The following is a 13,784-nucleotide window of genomic DNA, read 5'->3' on the forward strand; positions in this document are numbered from 1 at the left end:
TGAGGTGTGGATGAAATCATTTAGTTTGTTCAGCCCAGAGAAGAGGAGACTGAGGGGAGGCCTTATGGCGGCCTGCAGCTTCCTCACGAGGGGAGCGGAGGGGCAGGCGCTGAGCTCTGCTCTCTGGGGACAGCGACAGGACCCGAGGGAACGGCATGGAGCTGGGACAGGGGAGGGTCAGGCTGGGGGTTAGCAAAAGGTTCTGCACCAAGCGGGTGGTCGGGCACTGGGACAGACGCCCCAGGGAAGTGGTCACAGCACCATGCCTCAAACACATGACCTATTCATTTTTTGTATGGCCCTTTGGGAACCCAGGAGTTGGACTTGATGATCCTTGTGGGTCCCTTCCAACTTGGATATTCTATGATTGCCTGAAAGATAATCTCTGTCTCTAAAGAGAAAATTCAGAAACTATTGAAGAAATGCTTTATGATCTGATTCCAAGTTTTTTAAAAGAACATCACTTATAAAATGTAATGTTGAGTACATTCCAAAATGATGCATGTCTTGAAATCCATCATTGTATTTTTAAAATGCCATTGTCTATTTAACTTCTATCCACTCTTTAAAACATTTTCATTTTTTTTTCAAATTACAAATACATTTCATTAAGCAAGCCTGTAGTCTATGTGTGTGAAAATTTCTATATATACATCAATCTTTATGTTTTTCTATTTTTTTTTCTCTTCAGAAATATTTATACTGAGACCAACTTGATCTTATTGTCTATGGTGTTTAGCAACAGCTCATTGGATCGTCATACTGTTGTAAGTGTCATACTAAAAGGGAGAACATTAACAAAATGTTTTGCAAATGAATGCATAATACTTTTAAAATTATAATTGTGTGGGTTTGAAACACACTTCAGAGAACCCTATTTTCATGCTACACAATATAGCAATTAAGGGAAACATTAGAAAGGACAACGAATTCATGTTTTCCTATTATGTATAACAAAGGGCCAAGAGATTATTTTTATAAATTTTGCTTATCTGCTTTTATGTTTCGGCTGTGAGTGGGGTCCAGAGCTGCAGTTCACTGTGGCTCAGGGGTACATCTACAGCAGTGATAATGGCTCTGCAATGTTTGTCAGGGTAGACCGCTTTTCCTTCAGCTCTCCACTCCAAGGCTCTTGTACCACTGCAGTAGGATCCAGCAGCTTCTGGGAAGGCATTCTTTGGTTGCCAGCATTTAGAAACACTTTGTGAGAGATGATGCTGAAGACAGCTGGAGCCCTTGAAAGTTTCTAAGTCCCCAGGCACTGAAGGCTTTGTAGTAATCACAGCGATTTTTTGCGCCTACATAGCACTTTAGAAACATTCATTTTTTAATTGTCAGAAACTTTCTGCGAGTGTTATCCTCACAGGACGAGCACACAGAATGAAACACAGAAATTAAGCCAATACTTCTGCAACTGCCTGTGCATAGCTACACTTGTGAATAATGATCTGCTGCTCAGAGCTGCTCAGCTTGGGCACCTCTCACGGTCTCTGTGGTTTGATACTAGCGCTAGGTGTTCAGGTTTCCCAGTGCAACCTGTCAGCTGTGACAAATGAAACCTCTGTCAGGATTGAGACCATTTCTTTGGTCTTCATTCTTTGTTCAGTGTGCTGGAACTACTGCCTCTTCACTGTGAAACTTCATCTCCTCATGGCTGGAGGAACACAGATGCATGGTGAAGGTGCCCAAGGGCTGTGCTCCGAGCTGGAACACCTCTCAGGGAAGGGGTGGCATTGCCTTCTGCAGCTGCCAGCTCAGTGGTGCCTTTTTAAAGTATCAAATGCATCATGGGTATGATTTTCCCCTAGCTTCAAAGCTCGTGATTATGAAAAACTTTAGCCTTAAGGCTTTGCCACTTTTTTCCTTTCTTTCTTTCCTTCTTTTTTTTTAAACATGCTAGCTGCAATAACACATTTAGTATGTATCACCTTATCTTTTTAAGAATTATTTCTACAATAAAAGATTAATTGGGCCTATTTCGTTTCATATTTTTGTTTTCTTAAGGATGCATTGACCTGCAGAAGTCTGAAGTTTTACATTAATAAACTCATGTTATAATAGCAATTTTAACAAATCTAGATTTCAGAACAGGGTAAGGGGAAGCAGATAGCAAGCAAAATTCAGAAGGCCTAGGCAAGGGACATTCAAAAGCCATTCAAAAGCAACCTGCTCTAGGTGACCTTGCTTGAGTAGGGGGGTTGGATCAGATGACCTCCAGATATCTTTTCAAATCTCAGTCATTCTGTGATTCTGTGACATTACAGGCTTAGATCATATCAAAGAAGGACCATATATAAATTGACCTTGTTTCAGGTAAACTTGTACAAAACTCTGAAGATGATCCTAAGGGATTATATTAGTATTCCTGAAAATACAGGCAGTGATCTCAAAGAAATGAACTTGTATCAACACTGAGAGACTGAAATGATGTTCAGACTTACATTTATGAAAATAATAATTTAACTCTAACTCTTTGTTTACAGATCACGCAAAATAGATCATTTTCAAAAAGAATACCTCATAGCCAGAGTTACAGGCGCTTATCCCAAGACTACCGCTACTCCTGAAACAGTTTGTTCACTGTTGTGTTCATTCTCAAGCATGATCTAATGAACTACATACATTTCTTGGCACATGAATTTACAGGTAGTGATTGTCAAGGTATTTTTATATGAATTATAAGTTTACATAAACAAAAATCTGTATACCAAAACCTGAGCCTTGTTGGGAAGAGGCATTTAGAAGAAAGAAGTTAGTGATTTCCTTAAACTTAAATATTGGTTGAGATGTTAGCACTTTCTATTTATTGTCTAGACAGAGACATTAGCACTTCTCAGGTTGGGGCAGGAAGGGCAGTCAATAAACCTATAGGCACAATGTTACAAACTGACATCCCGATTAAGTGATGAACTACCACAGAGTTGTGGTGCAGCAAGGACAAATGTCTGAATCTGAATGGAACCTGCAAAAAGCAAAGGGGTGTATAGTGACAAATGCATCCCACAGTCTAGATCTCCTTCAAAATAAAGCAATAACCAACCTGCAGGTCTTGCCATACAAATGGATTTCAGCCAGTAAATCATGTCAGCATGGTTACAGTTTGTTAGCTAAGTGAAACAGATAGACAACCTAAAGTGTTATTGTTGCTTTTATATATAGATATATCTCTCTAAGCACTGCAGTGCTTTATCTTGGTTAATCTTTAGATTTCTAAAGATTAATTACCTACTTCTACTTTAATGCTTGTCTAATGCAGAGGTGAGTTTAAAGGACCAGCAAACTATGCCTAGATTTGGAGTGATTCATAAACCACTTGCCAAACATACCACTAAAAGATATATTAGGTAACAAATGATAGTGGGAATATTCTTCAGCTAACTGGCTTTTTATTCCATGGTAAATATGCTATTGCTATGGCAGAAAAGTTTCTTCCACTAGGAAATCATATTCAACATATACTTGGTATGGGGCAAGACTGGGAAAGGGCCTAAATTTCAAGGGTCAGTACCATTACAGATGTCGTTCATGAAAAATCATAGCAGGATCTGAATTCTAACCAAAGTTAATGGTGGATTTCTCATACAACCTCTCCTCCTCATCCAATAAAGCTAAGACCAAAAACAGTGGAACATCATTCTGATAAAACAGTGACTAAGCATTCCGATAAATATTGAAATAATTATTCAATAAATAAATATTGAAACATTTGCTTATTACTAAACTTTGAGAAATTTTTGAACTACAAAATTATTTGAATTTAGTAGTCTTCAGAGCTTATTTAAAAATATCTAATGGGCTTAAGCTTCACTTAATCCTCAGTTGTTTTCATGGCCCAGATACCTGATTGGTTAATGGTGTTGTCCTTCCAGATCTTCTTTTAGCACTAAGTCTTTGGGGAAAATATATATATATTTGGATTTTCCAAAGGGATCCATGACACTAAGAACTGTTAAAAATAGTTATTATTTATAAAACCATATGTTTTTGTGGCTGGAGGATTTTTGAAGGATTTTATACTGCCTTTAGTAAAGAATTTGGTGGTAGATCAGTTAATATAAATTTAACCAAATATTTCTGTAGTTAAAATCATTTAGTTACTAAAGGCATAGTAAGTGAAGGTCACTGATGACTCCTCTATGTTTAGATAGCAACAGGTTTCATGGCAATTAGTATTTCTAGTATATCCTAGATTGTACCTTTACAGCCAAATGCAAGTCTTTTCATGGAAAAACTTCAACTACTGCACACTGTCTGCAAGGTGATGTTCATGGTGTTGTTCAATAATCCTCTAACAAATTAAATATGTTGAAAAATGCCAATTCATTGAGCTAAAAATGACTAATCTGAAGTACTTTGGATTCCAGAAACCCTCACCAAAATGAGAAAAGGTTTTGAGTAAAACCTTCTGTACTGGGTTTACATGGCAGGGGTTTGACAACACGGTGGCTGCAGGGGTGGCCTCTGTGAGCAGAGCCCAGCAGCTGCCCCATGGCAGACCAGAGCCAGCTCCAGCTGGCTCCAAAAGGGACCTGCTGCTGGCCAGAGCCGAGCCAGGGAGCGACGCTGGGTGGGCCTCTGGGAGAGCAGATTAAAGAAAAAGGAAAACTGCTGCACAACTGCAGCTGGGAGAGAGGAGTGAGAACATGCAAGAAAACTATCCCTGCAGACCCCAAGGATGCTAAGAAACAGAGAAAATTAAAACCATTTTCCTCCCACCTAGCCTCAAATTCACTCCTTTATTCCTGACTACTGTCACCTCCTCCTTCCCCTGTGAAAGAGTGGCACAGGGAGACATAGAATAGGGTTTGAGTTCAGTCCATAATGCTACATCTCTAGTGCTCCATCATCATTCTCTTCTCCAGCTCCAATGTGGGGTCCCTCCCACAGGATGTCATCCTTTCCAAACTGATCCTACTGGATCCCACAGACTGCAGTTTTTCAAGAACTGCTCCAATATGGGTCTTCACCATGGGTGCAGTTCATCAGAAACAGACCGCTCCAGCATGGATCTCCTGTGGGCTGATAATCTTCTCCAGCATAGGCTCATCTCCAGCCAGGGGCTGCACTTCCAGCTCAGAGTCTGCTCCTGCATGGGTTTCTCCATACGCTGCAGAGTCCCCTTCTCTCACAGCTGCTGTACAGCGTCGTGGTGTGGTTTTTATTTATTTATTTATTTTTATTTTTTACACGGTTCTAAATTTGTTGTCACACAGGAGCCTCCAACATCACTGATGGACTCAGCTTTGGCCAGTGGTGGCTTCTCCTTTTGGAGCTGGATGGAACTGGCTGTGTCCAACTTGGGGGCAGACCTCATCTCTTTGACAGAAGCTGCCTCTGCAGTTCCTCTATTACCAAAATCTTTCCATGTAAACCCAATACAGACTAATATTGAAATGATAGATTATGGGTGCATATAGCTGATTCCACATATACTAGGACATTTAATTTACACAAAAATGTTAAGCCAGACCTCATGAAATGGCTTTACATTCCTGTCCATTCGTTATTCTGTTTGGTATATTTTCATCTTTTGGTGCTTTCTAGGGCAGCAGCTGTTGGAAGGTGGTTGTGGAAATTGCTGCTTTAATCTCTGAAGCTTCACATAAAAATACTGTTAATTCTAAAGACAGAATGGAAAATATCCTGAAAAATAATGTCTATTTGTGATTAGCTTTGAGCATTTTTTTTACATTGGATTACACAGTGTAAATTTCCATCCTTTTTTTAAGACAAGCTTATGTGTAGAACACCGTCCAACAGTGACAAATTTCTGCTGCTTCACATCAATTACTTATAAAACAAATGGAATCAAGACAGTACTCTTCATCTGTTCTCTTAGAAATTGTACTGTCCTCTTGCATCCTGCAGGATAAATTATCTCCTGATATAGTATCTTCTATCAGATCAAAAGTATGCCCTCATGATAACGTGATTTTAGTTCATCACTGCCATGAGCCTTTTCTCATCTCCATAGCCATCCAGGCTCAGTAGTTGATTGAAAAGAGTTTGAAGTTATGTTCTAGAGAAATCCATATGGATTTCCAGTATGGCTTTCATGTGGTCATAAATGAGTAAAATATCTTGTGTGGGTATGAAATGCTCTCTAGCGAGTGTAGTAAGTACAATTGTGAAAACAGATTGATAGTATGCTTATTTTGTTAAGAATACAGGATAATCAATCTCCAGTAGGGGACTAGAACAGAGGGCTAAAATTTTGCCTTCCATGTCAAACTGTCATTAAGAGTATCTCCACTGAGGTAAGTCAGATTTATAGATGAGACAGTATTTGATACTAAGTCTTCAAAACAAGCTAAAAGAAAACTGCTCACTTCTGAAGGGATGGCTTTTATGTATATTCCTGAGCCCCAAGGTATGTCAATTTGTGAGTTCACTATAAAATTGAAGGAAGGTTGAGCTGAAGCAACTAGAACACTAAGCACCACAGAGACTTTTAGATCCAGGAAGGTCAAAGCCTTTTTTCTTACCTTTGGTTTCAGATCTGTAAAGATAAGCCTATGGGCTTATCTTTTTGCATAGTGACATATCCCACTGAGGTAAACAGTACTGCTTAAGTTATATGAAATAAAACACTTGCATAAACCTTTGTAGAACATCTGTAAGTAGTTTACAGTAACCTTGGTTATTTTGATGCAGTATGCTCAAGCATAGTAAGTAAAATATTCAGAAAAGAGGTGTAGTTTAAGTAGCATAAAAATTAAAGAGCTACAAAAGTTAAGTAGGAGAATAAAGTTTAAGTTAAACTGAACAGTAAGAAGAGTTATGTGAGTTGAGTGCATGAAGATCCCCCCCCCCCCCCCGACTATTTTTTTTAAAACAGAGATACATATCACTGAAGGAAGAATGGGATGGCCATTCTGATGAGGAGAAAGTCCTGAGACAAGAAATGAGATAAGATTAACAGTAATAAATAGGTTAATTCCATATTATCTATACTATCTATATATACTTTCTTTATCTACTCTGAGCAACAGCTGAGTAGTTTAGGATGCCAAAAAAAAAGAGGAATTTACGTTAGAAAAATTAGTCTAGGCTTCATCTAAAATTTATGGATTGTTATTGTACACAATTCAAGAGCTATGTTCTCCTCGGATTAACCATTCATTTAGAAGAAGCTAAAGAAGGTGAACTGTTTTTAATAACCCACTGCCCAGTCATGAAAAAACATGTTGTTGATGCTTTTATTTGTTTCTTTTATCATGTGTCTTGCTGAAGACAGAAAAATGCTGAATGCATTGAATGAGAAAAAGTTATTTGACTCCTCCTTTGTCATGGCCAGACTTTTGTCCAAACCCAAGTTGCCACAGAGTATCTTCCAAAGGGAAACTTTAATTTTCCTAATATAAGTAAATTATATAAGTGAGAATAGAAGGATTAAACAATAGAAGTTCAGCAGCCCAAAAAGACAACCGCATCCTGGACTGCATCAAAAGAAGCATCACCAGCAGGTTGAGAGGGGTGATTCTTCCCCTCTACTCTGCTCTTCTGAGACCTCACCTGGAGTACTGCATTCAGCTCTGGGGAAGCAACCCAGGAAGGACATGGTCTTGTTAGAATGAGTCCAGAGGAGAGCCATGAAGATGATCAGAGGGCTGGAGCACCTCTCCTATGAAGCCAGGCTAAGGGAGTTGGGGTTGTTCAGCCTGGGGAAGCGAAAGCTCCAGGGAAACCTTATAGCGGCCTTCCAGTACCTAAAGGGGACCTATGGGAGAGCTTGGGAGGGACTCCTTGTCAGGGGGTTTAGGACAAAGAGTAATGGCTTTACACTAAAAGAGGGCAGATTTAGGTTAGATATTCAGAGGAAATTCTTTACTGAGGGTGGTGTGTGGTAAGGCACTGGAACAGGTTGCCCAAAGAAACTGTGGATGCCCCATCTGTGGAAGTGTTCAAGGCCAGGATGGGGCTTTGAGCAACCTGGTCTAGTGGGTGGCATCCCTGCGCACGGCAGGGGGGTTAGAACTAGGTGATCTTTAAGGTCCCTTCCAATCCAAGCCATTTGATGGTTCACAATTAACTCTGTCATCAAACCTAAAGCAGAGGCCCTGTTATTATAACTATCTTTGATCCCAGTAAGATTTCTGAGAGACCTGATGTACTTCACAAGATTCACTGAGTTCTACTACAGGCCATGTAATTTAAAATGGATTTTCAATTGAAATCAGATTAAAGCTTAAATTAAATGAACAAATGAGAAAATGCATATATATATGCACCTAACATATAATATACACACTTAGCAAATGAGGTAAGACCAGCATCACAGTAAATACACCTTCAATCCAGAGATATCATAAGCTGCATATTACTCTTCAAAAGGGGGGGGGGGGGATGATAATAAAATTTGCATCTTTTTTTTTGAGCCTAGAAAAGTCACCTCTTTTTTTTTTTTTTTTTTTTTTCCCACTCTTATGAAATGCTACCAAAGAGAGTTGCCTGTTGAACAGCATCAACAGACAGGAATGATACAGAAATGTGAAGGCAATCTTCCCAGGAGCTGCTAATGAAGGATTTGAAGGTGTTAATAAGCTTCTCCAACAAAAGAAAATGAGGCATTGGAGGAATCTAAATAGTGAGCACAAGAGTAAGTTCTCAGGAGCCCAAGTAATTTAAGTTGATTAATATGTTTGTTTCTAATGATTAAAGGAATATTAGGTTTTTGAAAGACATAGAGATTTTGTTAGAAAATAGAAGAGACTGTAGTATCTATTGGCTAGCAGAAATATAGTAATAAGCTTTATTATATGTCAAGCCACTAAGATTAACTAAAAAGTCCTCATCTTGACATCTTAGCAGCCGCCAATATATATTGGCATACAGCATTGGACTCTGCATATCTGGCATACACCTACAGAGTTAAGACTGTGTGATGTAACGTATGTGTGGTCACACTGGATCAGTCACCTATGGTACTCTGCACTAGTTGTACAGTTTTATAGCAAAAATAGCCAGACAATAAAACCAGTAGAAATAAAAGGGGTATTGAAGATTGGTATTTTAAAAGTGTTCCCCCACTGAGACGTTATAATGCCTGCCACTTATATTTCTGGCAAGCTGAGAGTTTGAGTGAAATTGCATGCATATTTTGTTATTATTACTGACTTTGATTTTTGCTTTGTTTAGTTTTTGGCTGTGAACACAAACAGCTCAACAAGAAGCTTTTTATGTTTGAAGTGATAAATAACAAGTGAATTGTAACAGAAATAGCAAATGAATTTGGAATTTAATTTACTTTGCTTTTACCTAAATGTTCTTATGAGAATGGCAAAGGTTATTTTAAAATAGTACATTAGATCTGAATTTGGATTTAACCACAAATAAAACAAATAATCATAATAATTAAAAACAAAAACAAAACAAACAAAAAATAGAGAGGGATAATTCTGTAACAGGATTTAGAAAAGAATAACCAAAACTATTCCATTTCTCAGCTGAACCTCTGATATTTGTACCTTTTATTTTTCCTTCTTATCTACTTATTTTTTAATTTTATTTATTCTGGTGTCTTTCTATAGCATTTATTTCCACATAAAATAACTTTTCCCTCTTAATATCTTGTAATAAGTGGTGGAGGCAATACATATTAGAAAATTATCTGATAAATCAGCTGTTCAGTATGCATGTGTGTATGTTTGTATGCTTACACACCAATCTTTTTATGTATGCAGACTAATAAATATATGTTGTATAAATATTTGTATCACAAATGCAGTCAATGATCCCAGTCATAAAGAGTTGGTTGATTTTCAAGTACATATAGAAAGATAATAGAAAAAGTATATTCTATATAAAAACTTTAAAATAGTATAAAGCACTGCAATCAATGAGAATTGGTGTCGAGAATAGCTGTGAGGCTGGAAGCTTTCTTTTTCCCTGTACTTTTACATTTCACTTTTGGAAACCTGTGCTGTCCTCACCTCATTTTTATTTTTTTTCAATAGAAAAAAAATCTACTTAAAGTACAACTGCATAGCTTTTCTGAGTTTTGTAGAAAGATTTAAAATACAGATATGATTACTAGAACTTTGAAATAATGGAAAAGTTTACAAGATATTTTATCAATTAAATCTTCCAACTACATCTTTTCTGCAGAGTACTGAGTAATAATGAAGGTATTTAACCATCACTGAGTCTTTATCTTCACATGCTGTAGGTATTGAAAACAATTAAAAACAGTTTAGGAGAAGCTGTAAGAAGAAAAATCTGAATTACTAACTTCCATGGTGCTGATATGCAGTTACATGAATTACAGTATGCCAACATAACCAAATTTGTCCAGAGCTAAGCCCCTATCAAGAGCACATTCTTTAAAGGACAGTCACTTCACCATGAAAACAGTAAGAGAAGAAGCTGACAGCTATCTCATCAAGTCAAATTTCTTTCATCTCTTCCTGGTTGGAGGTAAAAAGGAATTAAGTCTTATTCAGCGGGTAAAATGTTGCTAAATATTTAGTTAAATTAATAACAATTAACTTTTCTTTTTTCTTTGTGCCGATGGCGTTCTGAACTGCATTTATCATTTGAAATGATTTGTGATTTATTTTTTCTTTTTTACAAGCTTGTTTTCTGTTTGAATTGTGCAATATAAGTAGTTTATGAGAAATTTGTTGTTTTATTTATTGGTTCTTATGAGATTGTTATTATGTTTTACATTGTACTGTTTTAGTTTTAAAGCCTGTGAGCTTAGTGCTTGCTTTTGTACTTATTCCTGCCAGTAAGGCTCAATTACTTGAAAGAATACTGAAAGCAAACATGAAACAGCAATGTTATGGTTCTACTGAAATTTACCTTTGAATTCAAGTGGATCATCAAAGGAATTTAAGAAGATGGGCTTTGTGCATTCTTGCCCTCTTTACATCGCCAAGCAGTGTCAAAATGTTTTAGAGTGAGTCAGACTCCAACTCTGCATTTATTTAAACTCACAGACATCAAACTGCACCATTACGAGCACTTCCTTTCCTTACACATAAATGACTGCCTCGGAGTACATGGCTTTCATAAACTGAAAGGCAAAACTTCACAGATGCTGGGATGTTTAATTATTCAACTTTTATAAAAGACAAAATATTCCCTGTATTCCCTGACTATTTTTCAAGGTGTTTTGTTGTTGTTGTTGTTCCACCCCCCCACCCCCCCCAACCCCCATTTCATAGTCCTAAAGTGCAACTCAATTCATTGTATTCTATCCAAAGAATAAAACAAATTTATTTCCAGCTTTCTGCCAGGTCTCTCATGCTTGCTGCCATGCTCATTGAACCTTTCTTTGATGCAAACTCCAAAAAGCTGATGAGAGAAGCCCAGCTAATAATTGTCTCTGGATTAGGCTCTCTGTATATTAACAATTTTCAGAGTCCTAATTACAGTTCTACTTCAGTTCTGCTTGTACTGATGGTTACAGCTGATGGACAAAAGATTGGAAAATATAAATTTGAAAAGCGTGAAACTTTATTTGAAACAAATAATTATATTTTTCTTCAGAATTTACAGTAAATCAGTATTTCTTGGAAACCCCCATTGCAGATGGAGCTAGCTGTTTTGTCTGTTCCCTGGTGAGCATGTCTAAAATTTACAGTATTACTGAAAAGCTACAGGAAGATTTATAGCTGTCCTCCCAGGACTGAATTCGCTAAAGATTTTCTGCTTTTTACAACTGCAGCAAATCAGCAGAAATGTCCAGCATTTTTCTCCAGATACACACTTTAGAGACCTGTCAAAAGCTCAGAAACCCTGAGAATAATAAATAAGCAAATACCTTTATTTATTTATCTATTTATTTATTTATTTAATGGAGCACTATTTTCATCTGAAAATTAAGTTCCTTTCCTGAAGTCCAACCAACCTCTACAACTCTACCTGGCTTCACAAAATAGGCATCAACTATCGTTGAGTTGAGTGCTCTGGCTCTTTTTGATAACATCTTAGAGTACAGTTTGCCAAATAGCCTCTAAGATACTCGAGAGCTGAAATTAAGTCCTACATCTCCTTCTGAGAATTTCAGCTTAAGTTTCTTCTTAGAAATCTGCAAGAACTATGCCCCTAACATAAATCATTTGTTGATTTTCTACAGGGAACAGTCTGTTTAACACCATTAAATATATAAATCCTTAAATAATAAAGAAATGAAGAGAGCTTGATTCTTCACTGGGTGGTTATGACATAACCTTAGCACAGGAAGAACTGTTGGATTTGTCATTATTCCAGTAAATTCTTAAGATAAAAATACAGAGTGAAAATATTGAATGACTTATTCACTGAAACTGTTCGGGGCTTAAGTTGCACGTAATACAATGTGCTTGTGGTATGGAAATGTATGGAGGACAAGATGACCCTGTTTCACTTTGTTTTGATTTGTTTTCTGTAAACTTGATCATTACTTTATGTGAGCAAATTCTTGCGAGCCCCAAACAAAAGCTGTCTTCCAACGTTGTACAGGGATCCAGCAGTACTCAGCATCATTACTTCTATGAATCAAAACCTCAGACGACCACACACTAGAATGTGATACCAACTGTTTCTAAGGCCACATATTCTGGTTTGTTGGATTATTGCATACTGAAAAGCTAATTCGTCTCAAACACATACATAAGCAGTTAAAATACCTTGATACTTTTCTGGTAATAATATATACTAAACACCAAAATAATTCTGAACAAAGACACAGCTGTATCTATTAAAAAAATAAATAATTTTTTTTTGTGTCCTTTAACAATTTTTTAATCATTTTTTTCAATAATTTATAAATCTTGAATATGGAATTTCTCACCATCTTGAATTATAATATTTTAATCTTGGAACACAAATTATTTCACAGTGCAAAACAATTTTAGGCTACTTTTCCCAGTGGTTAACTGTTGGAGAACTTTGGGGTCCATGAAAGACTACATTTTTCATCAGATATTACATGATGGAAGCTACTATGACTAAAGGAGAAGATATCACAGAATCACGGAACCACAGAATCATCTAGGTTGGAAGAGACCTCCAAGATCATCTAGTCCAACCTCTGACCTAACACTAACAAGACCTCCACTAAACCATATCACTAAGCTCTAAATCTAAATGTCTTTTAAAGACCTCCAGGGATGGTGACTCAACCACTTCCCTGGGCAGCCCATTCCAATGCCTAACAACCCTTTCAGTAAAGAAGTTCTTTCTAATATCCAACCTAAACCTCTCCTGGTGTAACTTTAGCCCATTCCCCCTCGTCCTGTCACCAGGCACGTGGGAGAATAGACTAACCCCCACCTCTCTACAGCCTCCTTTAACCTATCATATAACTTTGTCAAGGGGCAACAAGTCCTGACCTGCAGTGTTAAAAACAATTTACTGTTTCCACAGTTTAAAATGAAATCTTCTGGATAAATTCAACAAAGTGAAATGAGATGTTTTAATTTTATCTATATCCAGCCAGTCTCATACAACCAAAAATCACCTGAGCAGTATTAAAGATAAATCATGCTGAATGCCCATCCAATGAAAAATTCCCTATTATATCAGGAATATTAATGTTAAAATGATGAATTTCCTTTGTATAGCAGAACATACAAATGTCCTTTTGTTCTAATTTTAACATTAACATCAACATAAATATTGTGAAAAGAAGTAAACATGACAACAGCTTAACTGGATTGACATTCAGTATTGGGTTTTATGTAGCATGACAATTAAGGATGCTTAAGTCCTTTCATAATAAAATATCAGATTGAGGGTTGTGGAGTGGGTTCAGGAATAATTTCAAATCCTGCTGTTCTTGTTCTGCCATCTCTGTG

The 13,784-nt window shown here is 37.1% G+C and overlaps 1 long non-coding RNA gene across 1 annotated transcript; it reads left to right on the plus strand.

The window, feature by feature from the left end:
• Positions 1–691: 691 nt before the first annotated feature.
• On the plus strand, positions 692–11,153 carry LOC308193692. Its single transcript, XR_013949854.1, has 3 exons — positions 692–767; positions 2,484–2,646; positions 8,444–11,153. It is a non-coding gene; the product is annotated as an uncharacterized lncRNA (long non-coding RNA).
• Positions 11,154–13,784: the final 2,631 nt, after the last annotated feature.

This window comes from Anser brachyrhynchus (assembly GCF_964034855.1).
Source record: "Anser brachyrhynchus genome assembly, chromosome: 3".
Lineage (NCBI taxonomy): Eukaryota > Metazoa > Chordata > Aves > Anseriformes > Anatidae > Anser > Anser brachyrhynchus.